General features: G+C 41.4%; 1 protein-coding gene across 1 annotated transcript in view; it reads right to left on the reverse strand.

Moving 5' to 3' along the window:
* Window positions 1-20,849, reverse strand: part of ephb2a (eph receptor B2a) — a 60,895-nt gene that overhangs the window by 30,320 nt on the left and 9,726 nt on the right. The gene's annotated exons all lie outside the window — the stretch shown is intronic.

Raw genomic sequence — 20,849 nt, forward strand, 5'->3', positions numbered from 1 at the left:
AAAAATCGAGGATATATAACTGTGTTTCCTTGAAGAAAGATTAAATTTCCTTCTTAACAAATCACATGACATTCTGTCCATATTCATATATCTTTGTAATGTATCATAATACAGCTGGCTTTCCATCAAATATGACTCAATATTATAATACTCAGCCTGCCCCTGCCTGTCATAGATTATACCACAGCATGCCTTCACTTAAAGTCCCTCTCCACTCAAAAATATGTTTCACTGATATTTGATTTATTTGTTTGAGTTTCAAAGAGTTGTGTGCAGGGTGTTTTTTTTTTTTTTTTTTTTAATTCATCTGCTGAAGAGGAATTTCTCTCCAATAATCAGATTTGGGGCGTGTACCTGTGAGCATGATTTGTGACATCACAACAGATTTTGAGCCAATTTACAATTACATCATTAAAAAAAAAAACATTAGAGGCAATGATTGGTTGTTTTTGATGAAGTTGACAGAATTAACAACCCAGCAGCTGAGAGTCACTGCACTATGAACTGTGTCTGTGTGTAGAGAGATATCATGGCAGATTTGTAGTAACAGTGGAGCTAAAAGGTGATGTGGTTCTTTAACTGTATTATCAAATTTTAAATTATTTTTATATCAGAAATATGAATTTATTTCATCAAATTGCCTGAAAAATCACATGGATGTTTCCATACAACATTCTTTGCAAGTATAATCATCTCTACTTTCATGGAATTGGTTGATAATTTGTACTTTATGCTTTATTATAAACAGTCAAACCGGACTGGGGTCAATTTTGTCATTCAAAAAATTTGAAGTGGTTTCAAAAGTGAATCCTTAATAAAGTTTGACATACACCAGTCTGTTCAATTTTGATTTTAAATTTACTTAAAATAATTCATCATTTCTGCTGTTTTTAAAACTAAAAAATGAAGTATAATATCATTTAAATGAGGCCTACTGACCATAATTTCCAAGTAAGTGTAAAGTTGGAATGAAGTTAAAGAAAAGAAAGAAGAAAAAAAGGTCTAACACAGAATTGGATGATTAAGGTTAATAAGTCATTATTTAAAAAAAGTCAATCTCAGTGACTCCACTGTGTTGCACAGTGAGCAAACCGAATCAACACAATGCAACATCACCAACAAGTTGAATGATGCTTAACTAATGGCACAGTGTTGGCCAGTTTAATATGTACAAGGTACAATAAGTGCTAGATAAATTTAGTAAGGTGACTGCTGTCATGCTACTGTTTAAGATTTAAAAGAATATTGATATCATTATGATTGTAAATAACAACATGCAGGTTATTGGTAAATCATTATGATTAGAGCCATACTGATATATCAGTCAGCTGATGTGCCGATATATATATTTTAATTTTTTAGTAAAGTAATACAGGCTGCATTTTATGAATATTTGATGATATTGATATTCTTTTTCTTTTTTTTAATGTATAGCTAGTTACAGTATAATGATTCAATTCCCACAGAAGTTTGCTTTTCATTGCACTGATTTTTATGTCATTTTATACTATATATTTTATTGTAAAACTGTAAAATTTCATTCATTACATTTGAAAAAAATGTGTTTTTATCTATTCTGTATATTGATATTGGAATTATTTTACTCCCTAATATTGGTGGCCAAAAAAATCCAGTATTGGTCAGGCTCAATTATGATGACCTTTATAATGAAGAGTTACTGAGTTCATTCATTTATTTTCTTTGCTTCTTATCCTCCAGAGGGTCGCAGGGGAGCTGGAGCCAATCTCAGCTGACATTGGGCAAGAGGCGGGTCCATCCTGGTCGCCAGTCAATCACAGGGATGATATGTATAGAGACTGACAACCATTCACACTCACATACACACCTACAGGCAATCTAACCTGACCCACGCAGGGACGGGGAGAACATGCAGACTCGGCACACAGAAGGGCCCCAGCCGGTCGGTGGGTTCCAACCCTGAGGCTCCTGTGAGGCGACAGCGCTAACCACTGCATCACTGTGCCACCCTCATGATCAAATACAATATGACAGTTTATAGACTACAAAATAACCAATCCACATTTAGTTGGAGATACTCAGAGCCTAAGATATAAACTCAACAAAAAGATTGTTAACCCGTACGTACTGTTCAGGTCATTTTTTGACCCATTATCACATTAGTAAACAAAAAAAAACATGAACTACTTATCTTACTTAACTGAACATACTTATTCAATAATTTAGCCTGAAATTGTCTGGCTTTTACCAAAAAAATGACCCAGAATACACAGAAATGGAAACCACCTAACCACCTAACCCTAACCCTAACCCCCTGACCCTAACCTATTCATTCAATTAAGCTGAAATCATTCAGTTTTATGTAACACAGGATCATAATACGTTGTGACTATGAATGTTTTTATTCTTTCTGCTCTGACAGATTTAGTAAAGATTAATCACAAGTTTATTAATGACTGATGAGATATTTATGAAAGCAAAAACTCTGGTATAGAGAGTCATTGTGAGGGGCAGAATTTGAACAGTATTTAGGACTTACAGGAACAGAACATATGGTCTCTAATCTGACATCTAAATGGAAGTTTGTCATTTGAAAACTAAACCTTATTAAAAGATTAACCGCACAGCTCACTGCACTTAAGTATGTTTATGTATTTAAAGCTGCTTTGAGAGATGCTTTAACAGCAGCATCACTGTCACTCACTGTTGACATGTGACAGTTTAACAGTGATCAGAGTGTGGAAACTGTGGAAAATAGACAGTAGCAGGTCAGTAGCAATGCAGGAACACAGAAAATGATAATATAATTAGAGTTGTCAGTATTAAAGCATTAATCGTGACGCGTTTAAGGGGCAGAGTTCTGTTCTGGAGAGTGTAAATAGCCACAGACTTGTGGATGAAGCTAAAACAAAGACATTCACTACAGCACATGTGAAATGTGTGGCAGCTTACTACAGACCAGCTCTATTTTTGAAGTAGACGTTGTGTTACCTCAGGCTCATTGCACTTCGTTTGATTTGAAATAAATCTAAAAGTAGTTCATAAAGTAACTTTCTTTGCATTCATTTGATTCCCAATCAGGATCCATCGTGATTTTTCAGTTCATATAAAAGCTGATCATGGTTAAATAATCCTGTTAATTCTCATCCAGATATTTGGATTCTTTGAATGTAGTTTGAGCTGTTAATCCTGGATGAAGACAAAGACAAACTGAGTAGAGAGTAGAAACCATGATGAGTTGAGTTCATGTTTTTTCGCTCAGTTAGAATATCTGTAAATTCTGGTGTCCTGCTAAACACCACAATCCCACTGACAGTTCTGTCGCCAAAACTAATGTTCAACATTTTCTCTGTCCCCACATAATGTGAGCAGTGTTGGAGAGTAACTAGTAACTATGTATGGAGTCACAGTACCAATTAAGCTCATGTCAGACTTTGGACTTTTTTCATCAAATATCTTTATTTTATATTCCAAAATCTACATGAACTAATGAATACATTTTAAATGACAGTCATCAAAGTCATCAAATATAATAGTTACAATAGTCATTTGATGAAGTCATTGAAATAGTTACATTACTTATTACATCCCCTCCCTGAGCTACTACCTTACCGCGGTGGAGGGGTTTGCGTGTCCCAATGACCCCAGGAGCTCAGTTGTCGGGGGCTTTATGCCCCTGGTAGGGTCTCCCATGGCAAACAGGTCCGGGGGGAGGGGCCAGACAAAAGGTAGCTCAGAAAACCCCGATGACGAGCAAGATAATTGGATTTTCGTGTCCCTTGCCCGGACGCGGGTCACCGGGGCCCCCCCCTGGAGCCAGGCCTGGGGGTGGGGCTCGGAGGCGAGCGCTTGGTGGCCGGGCCTTCCCCCATGGGGCCCGGCCGGGCATAGCCCGAAAAAGGGACATGGGACCCCGCTCCCACAGACCCACCACCAGTGAGAGGGGCCAAAGGGGTCGGGTGCAATGTGAGCTGGGCAGCGGCCGAAGGCGGGGACCTTGGCGGTCCGATCCTCAGCTGCAGAAGCTAGCTCTAGGGACGTGGAACGTCACCTCTCTGGTGGGGGAGGAGCCTGAGCTGGTGCGTGAGGTTGAGAAGTTCCGGCTAGATATAGTCGGCCTCACCTCGACGCACAGCAAGGGCTCTGGAACCAGTCTCCTTGAGAGGGGTTGGACTCTCGTCCACTCTGGAGTTGCCACTGGTGTCAGGCGCCGGGCAGGGGTGGCAATACTTATTGCCCCCCGGCTTGGTGCCTGTATGTTGGAGTTTACCCCGGTAGACGAGAGGGTGGCCTCCCTCCGCCTTCGGGTGGGGGGACGGATCCTGACTGTTGTTTGTGCCTATGGTCCAAACAGCACTTCAGAGTATCCAGCCTTTTTGGACTCCTTGGAGGGGGTGCTGGAAAACACTCCCTCTGGGGATTCCCTCGTTCTGCTGGGGGACTTCAACGCCCATGTTGGTAGCGACAGTGACACCTGGAAGGGTGTGATTGGGAGGAACGACCCCCCTGATCTGAACCCGAGTGGTGTTCTGTTATTGGACTTCTGTGCTCGTCACGGATTGTCCATAACGAACACCATGTTCAAGCATAAGGGTGTCCATATGTGCACTTGGCACCAGGACACCCTAGGCCGCAGTTCGATGATTGACTTTGTAGTCGTGTCGTCGGACTTGCGGCCGCATGTCTTGGACACTCGGGTGAAGAGAGGGGCGGAGCTGTCAACTGATCACCACCTGGTGGTGAGTTGGCTCCGATGGTGGGGGAGGATGCCGGGCAGACCTGGCAGGCCCAAACGTATTGTGAGGGTCTGCTGGGAACGTCTGGCAGAGTCTCCTGTCAGAGAGAGTTTCAACTCACACCTCCGGGAGAGCTTCGACCATGTACCGGGGGAGGCGGGGGACATTGAGTCCGAGTGGGCCATGTTCCGTGCCTCCATTGTCAAGGCGGCTGACCGGAGCTGTGGCCGCAAGGTGGTCGGTGCCTGTCGGGGCGGCAATCCCCGAACCCGCTGGTGGACACCGGCGGTGAGGGATGCCGTCAAGCTGAAGAAGGAGTCCTATAGGGCCTTTTTGGCTTGTAGGACTCCGGAGGCAGCAGACAGGTACCGGCAGACCAAGCGGAGCGCAGCTAGGGCGGTCTCTGAGGCAAAAACCCGGACATGGGAGGAGTTTGGTGAGGCCATGGAAAAAGACTTCCGGACGGCTTCGAAGAGATTCTGGACCACCATCCGGCGTCTCAGGAGGGGGAAGCAGTGCACCGTAAACACTGTGTACGGTGGGGACGGTGCACTGCTGACCTCGACTCGGGACGTTGTGGATCGGTGGAAGGAATACTTCGAAGACCTCCTCAATCCCACCAACACGCCTTCTGGTAAGGAAGCAGGGCCTGGGGGCTTGGGTGTGGGCTCTCCTATCTCTGGGGTGGAGGTCGCCGAGGTGGTTAAAAAGCTCCTCGGTGGCAGGGCCCCGGGGGTGGATGAGATCCGCCCCGAGTTCCTCAAGGCCCTGGATGCTGTGGGGCTGTCATGGTTGACACGACTCTGCAGCATCGCGTGGACATCGGGGGCAGTGCCTCTGGATTGGCAGACTGGGGTGGTGGTCCCTCTTTTTAAGAAGGGGGACCGGAGGGTGTGTTCCAATTACAGGGGAATCACACTCCTCAGCCTCCCTGGTAAGGTCTATTCGGGGGTGCTGGAGAGGAGGGTCCGTCGGATAGTCGAATCTCGGATTCAGGAGGAGCAGTGTGGTTTTCGTCCGGGCCGTGGAACAGTGGACCAGCTCTACACCCTCTGCAGGATCTTTGAGGGTGCATGGGAGTTTGCCCAACCAGTCCACATGTGTTTTGTGGACTTGGAGAAGGCATTCGACCGTGTCCCTCGGGGGATCCTGTGGGGGGTTCTCCGGGAGTATGGGGTATCGGACTCCCTGATAAGGGCCGTCCGTTCCCTGTATGACCGGTGTCAGAGCTTGGTCCGCATTTCCGGCAATAAGTCGGACTTGTTTCCAGTGAGAGTTGGACTCCGCCAGGGCTGCCCTTTGTCACCGATCCTGTTCATAATTTTTATGGACAGGATTTCTAGGCGCAGCCAGGGTGTAGAGGGGGTCCGGTTTGGTGACCTCAGGATTGGGTCACTGCTTTTTGCAGATGATGTGGTCCTGTTGGCTTCATCAGACCGTGACCTCCAACTCTCACTGAATCGGTTCGCAGCAGAGTGTGAAGCGGCCGGGATGAAAATCAGCACCTCCAAATCCGAGGCCATGGTCCTCAACCGGAAAAGGGTGGAGTGCACTCTTCGGGTCGGGGATGAGATTCTGCCTCAAGTGGAGGAGTTCAAGTACCTCGGGGTCTTGTTCACGAGTGAGGGAAGGATGGAACGGGAGATCGACAGGCGGATCGGTGCGGCGTCTGCAGTAATGCGGACTCTGCACAGATCCGTCGTGGTGAAGAGAGAGCTGAGCCGAAAGGCGAAGCTCTCGATTTACCAGTCGATCTTCGTTCCTACCCTCACCTATGGTCATGAGCTTTGGGTAGTGACCGAAAGAACAAGATCGCGGGTACAAGCGGCCGAAATGAGCTTCCTCCATAGGGTTGCTGGGCTCTCCCTTAGAGATAGGGTGAGAAGCTCAGTTATCCGGAGGGAGCTCGGAGTAGACCCGCTGCTCCTCCACGTCGAGAGGAGCCAGATGAGGTGGTTCGGGCATCTAATCAGGATGCCTCCCGGACGCCTCCCTGGTAAGGTGTTCAGGGCACGTCCCACCGGTAGGAGACCCCGGGGAAGGCCCAGGACACGCTGGAGAGACTATGTCTCTCGGCTGGCCTGGGAACGCCTCGGGGTCCCCCTGGAAGAGCTGGACGAAGTGGCTGGGGAGAGGGAAGTCTGGGCTTCCCTGCTTAGGCTGCTGCCCCCGCAACCCGACCCCGGATAAGCGGCAAGAAGATGGATGGATGGATGGATGGATACTTATTACATTTTAAATGGAGTAACTAGTAAACTGTAATCTATTACATTTTCAAATTAACCTTGACCCCCCCATCACAGAGGAATTTCCCACACATGTTTAATTATACACATCATCCTGACAGTCAGCTGTTAGGTAAGGCTTTGAGAGGAGTCAGAGATCATCACATGTCTAAAAATCACAGCTCATAACTCATCACTGCCTTCATGTCATGTCTAATGAAACAAGACAACAGTAAGACTTAGTGATGTCTGTTTCATTCCTATATGATCCACTCCTCATGCACGCAATTGAACACACTCACACACACACACACACACAATTTTCCCACCTCAATGAGTCTGTGCATAAAAGTAGCTATTAGCCTACAAACAGAGCAGAAGGAAATCACTGAATGCTTAAACAGGCTGGTTTCACTTTCTGCTTTCTTTAGCTGGCAGAGCACAGGAACCATAACTAGCATTTCCTATTGACACACCTTATAATAATTCTCATTATTGCAATGAACAATTTAAACCAGACCTCTTTCAATCATTTCACTCCCTCATTTATTTTTTAAAGTAAAGTTGTGGGTTTGCTGCTTTTCTCTGTTTTCTATCAATGTAAGCTGGATATCTTTGGGTTTCAGACTGTTGGTTGTAAAAAGAAATGTATAAGTGGGAGGAGAATAGGCATCAATCACACACAGTGATGTGAATAACAGTCAGTTCCTGCCATATACACAAATGCAAACAGTTGCAAGCTTGAGCTGTCATACTGGATCTGGTTAAAGGGCTACTGCAATCATTTAGTGTTTACTTCCATGACACAAAGGTTTCAGATGTAAAAATCTGTGTCACAGAGGCTGATATGGCATGATGCAAGTCCATTGCCAAGTTATATTTTTCAAATTAACCCCTATTTCAATTTCTTATCATTTTGAATACATAGAGAGTGTGGATGCAGTATGTCATGCTGAGATATCAGGGCTGAGGCTGAAGTCAAAGATCTTCCTCCCTCACCATACATAGGGCTGGGCCATCAAAATCTCCCCATATGTCTCGATAATGATACCTTTCCTGATATAGGTCATTTCATATCCTGATAATGATACCTATATCAGTACACATTTTAATTCATTTAATGAATAGTTGTTCCATGGCTGATTCTGATTTGCTGGCTTTCTCGCTGTAAGCGCTCGCTCTCTTCATTCACTCTTTAGCTCGCTCGATCACAGCTGCTAACACAACAGTCAGTCGATCCAGCTCTGTGACTAACTCTGTAACTGCTTATTGGTGGAGCAGCTCTGTCCCCCCATTCAGTGTCTGTACCTTTTATACAGAACAATGAGGTGAAAATAAGGAAGTGGCATTCCCGCCTTGAACAGAGCCTCCTGAGAGTGGAGGAGAGCAACACAACCATAAATAAAAGCTAAGACACTCTCACACTGAGATGAAATGAAAGGAGTGCAGGAAATGTGGTAAATAACATAAATAACTGTTCTGCTGTCATTTATCACTGTCACTGCTGCTTCTCTCCTTTTCTCTGCTTTTTCTCCTCTGTATGCGCAGCAGCAGAGAGACAGATAGCGATGGAGAGTTGACAACAACTAAACTCCTCACGTTAATGTAAGTAGGGCAGGGCAATATATTGAAATTATATCGATATCGTGATATGAGACTAGATATCATCTTAGATTTTGGATATCGTAGTATTGTGATATGTCATCAGTTGTCTTTTCCTGATTTTAAAGCTGCATTACAGTACAGTACAGTATTTTCTGAACTTAACAGACTGTTCTAGCTGTTCTGTTATTTACTTTTTACCCACTTTGTCATTATATCTACATTACTGATGATTATTTATCAAAGATTTCACAGTTTAAATATTTTTGTGAAAGCATCGACAGTCATCTCTATAATATTGTTGTAATATCGATATGGAGGTATTTGGTCTAAAATATCGTGATATTTGATTTTGTCCATATCACCCAGCAATATGGACAAAATTGTAATCAAATCTTCACAAGTAAAAGGAGTAATATAACAATGACTGACTCCGAATGATGGAAAATACTGCTGTAAACAGAGTGATTTACAGTAAAATATTAAAGGATAGACATTTCAGGTCTCTCTGGGGTCACACTACTGTATATATATCATCATAACACACAACCCTACCATGAGCGCCTGTAGAACCTGATAGTGTAATCATTTCCTGACAATGTAATAAAGTGCATTTCCCAATAATGTTATTACAATATTGGGAAATGATTACATTATTAGGTTCTGCAAAAATAAGGTTAACCCAATAATGTAACAACCTCCTGCTATGTAATAGTTCATTACATCATCGGTACAAAGATTATGACATTATTGGGAAATGCACTTTATTCCATTATGAGGAAGATATTACATTACCAGGTCTTATCACATTTATTATTGAGTTTTGAGTATTACATTAGGTTCTACAGCGCCCTCACCATATTTGGAGTGTGCACATATTAACACATTAACAAAATTTAAAAGATAAACAAAAAAAAATCAGTAAATGACTTTAATAGAAATAAACTTGTAGCTCTTACACTCTACTACAGGAGGGTCCAACTCATTATCATTCAAGGGCCACATACAGACCAATTTGATCTCATATGGGCTGGATTATTAAAAAGATGGAGGGAAGGAAGGAAGGATGAAAAGGTAGGAGGGTAGGAAGGAAGGAAGGAAGGAATAAAAAAGGAAGGAAGGAAGGAAGGAAGGAAGGAAGGAAGGAAGGAAAGAAAGTGGGCGGAATTGGACCCCTCGGCAGGCCGGTTATGGCCCCACGGACCGCATGTTTGACACCCCTGCTCTACTTGGTAAAAACCTCAATTTGCTTCAGACACAGTTGGTGCAGGATTTACCAGTATCTGAAACATCCACTGTCATCAACAACATCAAGGCTGCTTCCTTCCATCTTCATATACCTACTCCTGTCATTTTACACATGAACAAGCCAGTGCAACAGCATGACGATAGAAAGACATCAAGGAGGATGTGTGACTTCAGACATTCAGAACAGCTCCAATCACATGGACTACAAATGAACAGAAGACACTTCATACAAACTTGCTCATTTGGCCACGTCTTCAAGACCCCCCAGTAAAATCATATAGTCTCCATGTTCTAGATGAATTAACCACGATGACGAAATGCAAACATTATACAATCGTTCTCCCAGGCTGAGCAGTGCTCCTCAATGATGATGAGTAATGCAATGATGTTCATCTTTCAAATAGGGGGAGTAGCCTGTTCAAATATCTTACACTAACGTTAGGTTATTACTTTGTGTTCCATTTTTCACTCATTGATTGGGGCACAACTCCTCAATTTGAATAGAATAAACTCCTTAATCAGTCTCATTTGTGTGAATTCTTTTAGATACACTGGCCTCTATCTCGTACTTCTAAAGCACACAGACAGTCTTCTTCTCACTGATAACATAGAGCTACATGCCTACTGGTAACTGACTAAATTAAGCATTAATAAGGAGTGCACAATGAAGAAAATAATCAAATGAATAACAGATCTTAAATGTGGGATGATAGCAATATGCAGTATGTGACTCAAAAGCTGTTAAAGAACAGACCGACACTGAAGGGAAAAGCAACTTCTCTAATAAAAATGGAAACTAGCTACGTTAGCTTGCATCACTTAGGCTTGGGTCATTCTATGGCTGGACGAAAACTTAAAAAAGGAAAAATACTGACTGAAAAAGTTAAAATGTTCTTAATACCACAAAAGGTGCACAAAGCTTTAAAAGTTTAAAAGTGCGTACAAAGAAGTTGAAGAAACTAAGATAAGATAAAGACACAGTTTGTGAGCTCAGAGTTGAGGACCAGTCTGAAGCGTCCAGTCAGGATTATTTATCAGCTTAGCTCAGGCAGGTGTGTTTGGGTGTGTTTTGGGCATTAAGAAGACGCTTCACACCACAACCATTAAAGTCTGTGTAAAGTAAGAATAAATATGTGTTCTGAGTTTGACATACCACAGAAAAGTGTGTTGTTAACCACCCTGCCAAATTTGAATGGTTAAAAAATCACCAAATATATGAAATTAGGCTTCAAAGTTGTGTAAAAATCAGCCTCTTTCTCTGCTCCCAAACACTGTGGGAGTGTCTGCCGAGTTCGCTGAAACCCCGCCCCCTACCAAGTGTCACCTGTCAATCAAAGTCACCACCTCTTTCTTTCTGCTGCTAACTCAGCTGCTAGCTCGGTGGCTAACTAGGCTGCTAGTTCGGCTAACTGGCTAAATGACTGTAGTAGTAGTAGTGTGTGCTGAATGTATTTATACCTCTACAGCAGCTAACGCGGTGGTGATTAGCATAAACCCGCCCACTAAATCCTGAACACAGAAATGTTGAAACACAGTTTGTGAAGCCTAGCTCCACAATTCAAATCTAAATGGTTGAAATGCTTCTTACACCTTTTTTTAGAAATACATATATGACCTATTTAATGTGTTCAGAAGAAAATGTCTGAATTCACTTTACACGGTCTTTAATGAAAAATCATTTGTTCTCCAGGAAACACATGGTCTGCTAACCCTAACTGCTTTTATTGGACGATATATAGTCTCAGAAATAATCACGATAAACAATATAACTGTCATTTGAAGATCATTTTATTCCACTGATATAATGATAATATAAAAGCATAATAATGTAAGAGGGGTGGGGGTGTGATTGGAGAGTGTGTGCTACACTTGTGTAAAAACACAGAGTGTCATGATGGTTGAGGACAGAGTTATTTACCTTGAATTCTTCTACAGTCTCCACTCAGGACCTACACAGTGAGGAATGGAGGACACTACTTGTTTAGACAATGTGACATGAATAGCCTCTTAGCTGCTAATGTGAAGTGTGGCAATATTGAGGTCAAAAAATTATCAAAGTCATGTCCATGTATCATATGGTAAGTCCATATACAGACATGATGATGTTGATAATTACGTTATTGTACGATAAGCCTATAATGTAATTATTGTTGTAATTATTATGAGTAGAATGTATATTGTATAAAACATTCAGAAACTACAGACTTTAACATTTGCTCTTCAGCATAATTGAATTGTTTATTTCTGACTACTTTAATTGCTAAAATGGTTTCTGACACTGCTAACAGATGAATAAAATTAGACAATGTTCAGTTGATTACACTATGAAAATTAAAAGAAAATTGTAGTCTTGATGTACTAACATGCAACTATAATTGTCCTCAGACAATATATTTTAGATTCTACGGTTTCTACAGTCTTTCATGCATATTTCAGTGATCAAAGATCTTGTTTTCCAATAGATTACAGTGCTGTTCGTCTGGATTTTAGTAATTAGACCATTCTTCAGGAAAGCATAAGCTCAGCTACATTATATAACTTATTGAAAGACTGGACCACTTAATTCATACTTGACTAAAACAGAGAATACACCAATGTCAATAAGTGAAACCCGAGAGAGAGAGTCTCTGTCCATAATGACATGGAATTCTCCTGACTTGTTTTCAAAAGATTCAATGACAATGGCCATTTAAATGTTCTCACATCTAGCTGTTAATTGTGGTTATCTTGTCAGCCATGGTCTCTCAGGAGGTCTGGCTAGCCTCCATTCTGTCACCCCCCACTGCGAGAGTAGAAACAGCCAGTCTGAAAGTCTGGAGAAGAAAAAAAAAACAAAAAAACGGACTGTGCCTTCACCTCTGATGATTCCATTAAGTCAGCCAGCACATTGGAGACTCACAAGGCTAGACTGCTCCAGAAAAGAGGCTGGCAGGCAAGTTATGAAACAAATACATTTATTAAATAAAGGGGAACTCCAGTGATTCTACACACCAGCATGTATCCAGGTGTAAAAAGTAGTATGAACCCTAACCCTAACCCTAACCCTTCTTTGATTCTCCAGAGGGAGCTGTGTGAAATCTAATAAACTGCCTCAAGTGATGTCAAAATGATGATACCTTTAGTTCTGTTGCATTGATTTGGATGATTGTATTTTGTTAACTGTCCATTGTGAGTGCAATGCTAAATTTGTGGCATACTCATTAAACTTATTGGCAACATCTGACTTGCCACTACAGTGACAGAGATTTTCTAGAGGATCACAGCATATCTTTTTGTCCTGAAATATGTCGGTAATGTAAATTGTAACTGTTTTTTGTGTTATTCATATCGGCCTTTTATTGGTTTTTCAGAATCAAAAGCGAGCAGCCACTGGTGTGTCCAAATGGCCCATTTTTCCGGGTGCTCGCTTCCTGTTAGTATCAGCAGCGATTAATGAGGAGCTGGGAGAGAGCGGCGAGCCAGGTGTCAGAGCCGCCGCTAAACAGGAATAAAGAGGCCATGAGCACTGACCTGCAATGAATTCCCACAGACTCAGCCAGGAAGGAAGCAGGAGGGACAGAGGAGACTCAAGATCTGAATGAGCACATCTCTGTGCTGAAGCAGTAATACAGCCTGTGGTGTTTTACCGTGTCATCAAGCAATTATAAAGAACTAAAGATGAGTTAAAACACCATTTTCTTACTAATGACAAAGATCATTTGGAGATTCTACTCTAGTCTTGATTAAATTTAAAGTAGTTTGTTTTTCGCAGTACTAAATACTGAAGGTCCTGGGCTGAAAACTGTAAATAAGATTATATCGATACTCCTGATGCGATCCTCTAGAGAGAAGACTTCTCACTCTGTTGAGTTGTTGAAGCTACAGAAACACTTGCAATTGGACATTAGCATAATAGAGTTATTATTGAATTACTCACCTAATTAACATCAGCTGACTTGACTTGCCACTGGCAGTGTTTGTCATTTTAACCAGTGATAGTGACGTTCAGCGCTGCTTTAAAATGAGAAAGTAGTACCTGAATGTTTTTCAGATTTGCTCCATATTTGAGGAAGGAATCGGGTGTTTACTTAACCCTTACTTACTGTTCAGGGTAATTTGACCCATTTTTACATTTGAAAGCTGTAAAAACACCATATAAACATTTCTTTTAGGTGCACCTTTCCTAATGTGTCCCCGAATATACAAAAAAATGTCTCATATTTTTATTTTTGTACAGCTGATACACATTTATGCATAACTTTATATGCTGCGTATTCTATAAAATGTTCTCTTGGACCATAATATAGTGATTGTGAATATCTTTTTTTCCATAGATAAACACTCAGTGACAGCTTCAACAGGCTAATCAAACATGAATTAATAATGTAAGGGTCAAATAATCAGGTGCTGATTAGATTCCAACAGGTTCACATTCTTCAATACAAATGCATGTCAAAAAATTAACAATAACAGTCAATAGCAAATATAATTCTTGTTATTATTGTTTTTATTTAATTCATGAATTTATTTCTTTTTTGTTGTTGTTATATATACATATATTGTAATTATTTGGTTTGTTCTATGTAGCCATATCATTTTCTGTAATATTGTGTAATTTTAACATTGTTTAGGTGGAGGCTTTAAAAAAAAGCCCATTTGGGTTTTCTGCCTCTTCCACCACTCTATATTATCTGTCATTATCTGTCACTTGTTGTGTAAATTTTAACTTGTGCAACATAACATAAACTAAACTATAATAATGAGATACATTTCATTTTTTTAGTTTAGTAGCTTTATTGTTATTATATTTAGGGTCACACAACAATATAACAAAATTTAGATAGCACTCCCTGAGCCATAACAACATGTAAGACAATTAAAAACAACATAAATACAACATAAACAATCTATAAGCGCAACATAGTGCAATATGCAATATAAAAAGGTGCAAAGAGTACTGTAGCAATTCTCATTGTAACAGTAGGCCATAATCAGTGAGTGTGTGTGTGGGTGAGTGGGATGAGGGGATCAGGCCGTGTTCATTAGTACAAATGATAGTCTGGCTATTCCATGTCTAACCCTATAGACTCTGTAGTACAGAGGATGAGTACATCCAGAATGCATACATTTTCATAAGAAAAATATTGTGAATGCATTTCCTCATAGAAAGATGTATATATATATATATATATATATAAAACTGGTACATTATATAAGAGGTGAATAGACTACTATTACAGAGAAGACAAGGTCTTTCAATACCTTACTTTGAGAAATATTTTTCCATTTCCATCTTTTTACAAAGTATGGATTTCTATTGGAGGAAAACCAACACTAACTATCAACACTATAAAACAACAAATACAGGTTCTTCTCCCATTCCCATTTCCTGTCAAATCTCTACCATCAAACTGAGTGAGTGAATCCAACCAGACAGCAGAGACCAGCTGCATGAAACTCTCTGTGTGTGTACAAAGATTTTTAAAGCCATGCATACAAATGGTCATTTTCTAAATCTCAGTCACTGTGGAAGTGGTGGTACATGCACAAGCCTTAATTTGACTCCCACAATTAACCATAAATGGATGAAGACACGCCCATCATCAGCTGTTAACATATCAACATGCTGCCTGCTGCACATGTCCTGTACTGTCCTGATGAATCGATGCATAATCAGCAATTTATGTTTGTTTTTTTGATCTTGAGGATTTTTATAAGAGTCATAAGATAAATCTGAGACTGTGAGGTGATCATTTATGTGGTAAAACAGAAAAAAGTAAAGTTATGATACATTTGGATTCATTTTTTGTGAAATATTGGAATTTTACCTTTTACCAAACTGAATAACAATTTGTGATAATTAAACCTTATCTTCCACCTCTGTCTTATGACATCACTAACATCTGGCTCTGGCCTCTATGTAGTATGTGTAGTATGTGTAGTATGTGTAGTATGCGTGAGGTGCCACATTCTCACCACACCTTCTGTTAAAAACCAGTTCATGTGTATGAAATGGTGTATGCTGGGTTTAATGGGCCTGCATCATTTATAGCTTTTTCACCAGGTGCTCACAATCGCAAACATGAAACCTGCCATGATCAAAGAGATAAGAGAGAGAAGTGTAAAAGACCTGAGTTAATATATTGGTTAATAATGAAGGGCATTGCTGCAGCAGTGCATTTAACATTCAGGCGGGCCGCCATTGGCTGGAACTGCTGATGTGAGCTGGAGCAGGAAAATGGGGACAGTGTGGGCTGGTGAGGGCGGGGGTGCATTAGTATATGTTGCCCTCCTTTCGTGACTAGACATTCGTCATGGCAGCTCCTCAGTCTCTGCAGTTGGAACACAACCGAATGGAGACAATATGTTGCTGGAAATCACTTGACATGAAGGAAGCACTGAATATCACCACTGACATCTGGTTAAAACTTAGCACTTAGCACTAACACTTTCACTTGGTGTGTCTTTCCAGGCTGTATGAATTATGGATGGAACATATATACATCTATACACACAGTGCATATCAGTAAAACCTGATGCTTGCTCTGATCAACACACACTAAACATGGCAGAGCTCTCTTTCTCTATCTAATAATGACTCCCTCCCCTTCCCACTGGCTCCATCTGTCCCTGCATTCCTGCAGTATATATATATAGAGAGAGCTCTTGTTCTGCCTTTCTATGCAGGATTCAATGAAAAGTAGGGCAAAGAGGAGGAGAGAGTGGGCCAACTAAGTCCAGCACACATAATCTGTGTAGGCTGCACCACGCTCTGTACGCCATGCAGGATTAAACCCACAGGGACACATCAGCCAAATTTACTTTCCGTTCTTTAGGTATCAGAAGGTATTTGACTTCAGCTTAAATGCATCCCATCTTATGATGTTAAGGTAATACTATTATGGTATTGTAGATATGATGTATTCACAAGGTAGAGGTATAGCATCACATGCATGCACACTAATTATAGAAACATCATCTCCTACTGTAGTATCTCTTCCAAGACTGGACTACCCAGCAGACTAAGTGTCTCAGGGCCCCAGAAGTTCCAGGTTCACTGAGTCTATTGGCTGTGTGCAATGGAGAAACTGAGTCAGTAATTAAGTATATTTCTCATGTACTGCTCTTAAATACAATGTTAAGTTTAAAAAATGTATTTGACAACAATAGAAGTAAATACAAGAATGCAGTCAACCATTCTTAACTATTAAATAATGAAAGACAAACAGCACAATAAAGCTAAATGCTCATTTCTGGTGTGTCCTCTACAGGGGAAAAAGGGGTAAGGGCTGGGACATACAGGGTGTGTCACCATCGCGTGTGCGTCATGGAACCTCTCTTTCATTTCAGTGCCCATGTTAACAGATTAGAACAGCTACAGAGTCTGTGTGAGACCTGAGGCTCATGTGAAGCTGCTGTGGCGCATGATCTAGAGTGTCGGGGTATCGCCTATTTTGTCCACGTGACGCAAGCGGTTCTCGGCAAAAATAGACAGTGAAAATGATCTGTTTATAGTCATATTGACAAAATACCTGCATTACTACACCTTTCACTATAGTTTCAATGTTATATGTATAGAATATGTCACCAGTGCAGCCTCTCTGGCAGGGTACTACAATGAAGAGACCTGGTGAAACACCAACAACAACTCCTCCTCCCTTTCTGTGATATTAGTTCAAACCAGGACTCCTGTCTGTTTTTTTAACTGATTTCCAGACAGAGATTTGCTGTTGTTATTTTCCTCATTTGTTTCCAGTTTCCTGCCTGAACGTTAGTTTGGAAGATTAGAGTGTGTTTGGCTTGTTTGTGGAACTTGGTTTCATCTGGAGGGATTTTCTTCACTTGGAGCATTGACAGTGGGGGTTTAACTGACAGAATAATTAATTTAATCTATAAAAAAAAAAACATCCTATGTGAGGAGTGTATGTGGCTGACACAGAAGTAGCCCCAGAAGTAAGCATGTCCTTAAGAAAGAAAGCTGCTTTCAGCTTTCAGCTGTCTAGGATCTGTGCTGCTCTCAGATGGTTAGGAAGGCTGATCCACAAGCATGGTGCAGCAGAGCAGAAGGCTTCAACCCCCATGGTGTGAAGCTTAGTACTGGGGGCCCAGAGGAGGAGGCTGCTTGCAGATCTGAGGGTGTGGGATTACAGTAGACCATTGTGAGATAGGTTAGCTAGATCCTGTATGTAGAGGGGCACATGTCCGTTGATGGCTTTGTGTGTGTCCAGTCTTGAGGAGACCAAGGCATGGACAAGATTCTCTGTATTTGACAGGGTTAGAGTGGGGCAGAGTTTAAATATGTTTTAGATGATAGAAAGAAGGTTTGCATAGATACGCTTAGCCAACTCTTCCCAACACTATATGGTCATCAAAAGTAAGCTGAGGGTCAAACTTAACTACCAGGTCAGTAACTAAAGGGGAAAGGGGACTGTCCTGGCCTTCAAAGGTGAGATGACGTATGGGGGGAGGTGACCGAATCTGGCGTGTAGTGCCATTAAGGACAGCTTCAGTTTTGCTGCTGTTTAACTACAGGAAATGTATCCTTTATCTCCTTACAATATGTGCTAAAATGTGACATGACTGCAGAAGGGCTTGAGGCAGCTTTGATGTACAGCTGTGTATCATCTGCTTAGCAATGAAAATATATCCAGTGTCTGTTGATGACATGTCCAAAGGGGAGCATATAGAGGATTAGTAAGATAGGGCTGAGAACACCTCAGGTGACGGGGAGAGTTCTAGCCAGTCCTCCCAGAAGGACTGAAACCACTTAAGACTGATGGTCACAGTCAGATGTTGCTGTGGAGGCACTCTAACAGCTAATGTGATCCACAGTGTCAAATGTAGCACTCAGGTCAAGGAGAATCAGAAGAGAAGGCGACCCTGCATCAACTGCCATCAGCAGGTCATTTACAGCCCTGTGCTGTTTCCGTGCTGTGTGCTAACAAAAACCTGACTGACATTTTTCAGACAGGTTGTTGTGTTTTAGGTGGTTCTGAAACTCAGAAACAACCACCTTCTCCAACACCCTGCAGAGGTAAGTGAGGTTGGAGATTGGTCTGTTAATGGCAACAATGTCTGAGTTCATGGTGGGCTTCTTGAGGAAGGGGCGGATAACAGCAACCTTGAGAGTAGATTGAACACTATCAGTTTGAAAGGAGCAGTTGACAGTTTTAGTGAATGGGGACTAAGAATTGGAGTGTGTGTGATTTGAGCAGAGCTGTAGGAAAGGGGCACAGGTACAGGGTTTCATCTTTCTGAGGGTTTCTTCCATGTGGTTCTGCCAGACGCCAGTAAAATGAAGGAGAGATGGCAGGCTCCCAGAGAGAGATTTGAGAATAGGAGGAGACAGAGAGGAAAAGCTGGACATCAGAGAGCAGATGCTGTTGACCATGGTTCTGACAGAGTCAATGAAGCTGTTACATCGCTCTTCTGTAGCCTCAATTGGGGGGATGACTGTGGCTTCAGGAGATGATTTATTGGTGGGAAAAGGATGCTTTGAGATGCCAGGATTGTTATTAATTAGGCTGGAACTGAGCATCTTTAAGGGACTTTGAGGAAGTCCATTGATGTTCATGGACACATCCAGCCGTTTTTACTTTCCACAGGTCATGAGTCTTGACTGGGGTATGAAGATCAATAGATGAGAAGATTATTTGAGAAACACTGTCATAGAATTTGGAGGTTTACATTTCAGAGCAAGGCATTCAATGGAAGAAAGACTGGGCATTGGCGGGGAAGTCAGTTTGCTGTCCTTCAGAGAAAAGGGATCCCATTAAAACAGGTAGGAAGCACTTGGCATCTAATAATCCAAAATCCTTGAATCCCAGTAGAAAAGGCAGTATTTCATTCAAAGTTCATAAACTCGATAGAACATATTCCTCCTTAGGGAACGCTCAAAACTCTCTGCTTAGGAGCTGGAATACTTACGTCACCTCAATATCTGGCTGAAAGCTTCCTGCAATACCAAAAATGTTATTTATGTGAACAATTTTACTTCTTTTCATAATAGAAGTGAGCTTTTTGAAATTGACTGCCACCATCCAAATTACACAGGTTCTTCTCTACTATCTATGAATATAGATCTTGCTGTTCAGTCAAGTAAAATCTTCAAGAAGTCTTGTAAAAAGAATCAATCTCTTCCTTGTGCTGTTTTGCATAGTTTTGATAATTTTGTAATTATAATGCATAAGTCTGTCAACTGAAACATGCGTGTGCAGACAAACACAGAACCATGGTCCCATATTAGACCTTGTATTGAGCCTAGATGCAAAATGTATCAAATGACTATATCCAATCACAAATATATAGCTTTTAACTGTGATTACTAGGTATTAATAATGTCTCAGCCTACACATTGCACACTTACATCTATAATAAGCAAAGTACCTAAGTTCTGTAAATGTTTTGACAGTCAATCTGCTTGTCTTTACACTACTACTCAGAAAGAAACAGCTTTGAATAAATAACAATATTAGCTGTAAAAGTACATTACATTATTATGAAAGAGTTAGTATTACACCATAACATTATGGTTAAGGATGCGAGGACACACTATTTTTCAGAACTTTTCTCTGCCCATTAATATACCCCTAGATTTTGATTTAAGACTGTCAATCAGCTGGTTACATTTGGCCCCTCTTTGTGCCCCAGCTGAAAGTGCTGCTATTGTGAAATGTTTTTATCTTGTTTTACAGATAAAGTGGATTCAATCAGAGCCTCTATCACCCACAGTGCCACTTACTCTCATATTTTTCACCCACATAAAATAGTTTGTACCAGTTTTACCTGTATCATAACACTATCATTTAGGAGAGTGTCTTCCAGTCCTCTTGACATAATAACAAGCCCTTAGCACTTTGCAATTTCAAATTGCAATAAGGCCTTTGCACCACTCATAATAATAATCTTTACAAAAACAATAGGCTCCTCACACTTTCACTCAAGGACCATTGGGCCCCTGGCCTTTTAAGCTCGGGCCTAGTTTAAAATGATGCAGCCTGGAAGGGGGGAAACAGTCTTCTCCCTTGCTATCATAACATTTCTAACCCACCCCTTCTTCACTTTCATGCACTGGGTGCTA

This window comes from Scomber japonicus, chromosome 4 (genome assembly GCF_027409825.1).
Source record: "Scomber japonicus isolate fScoJap1 chromosome 4, fScoJap1.pri, whole genome shotgun sequence".
NCBI lineage: Eukaryota > Metazoa > Chordata > Actinopteri > Scombriformes > Scombridae > Scomber > Scomber japonicus.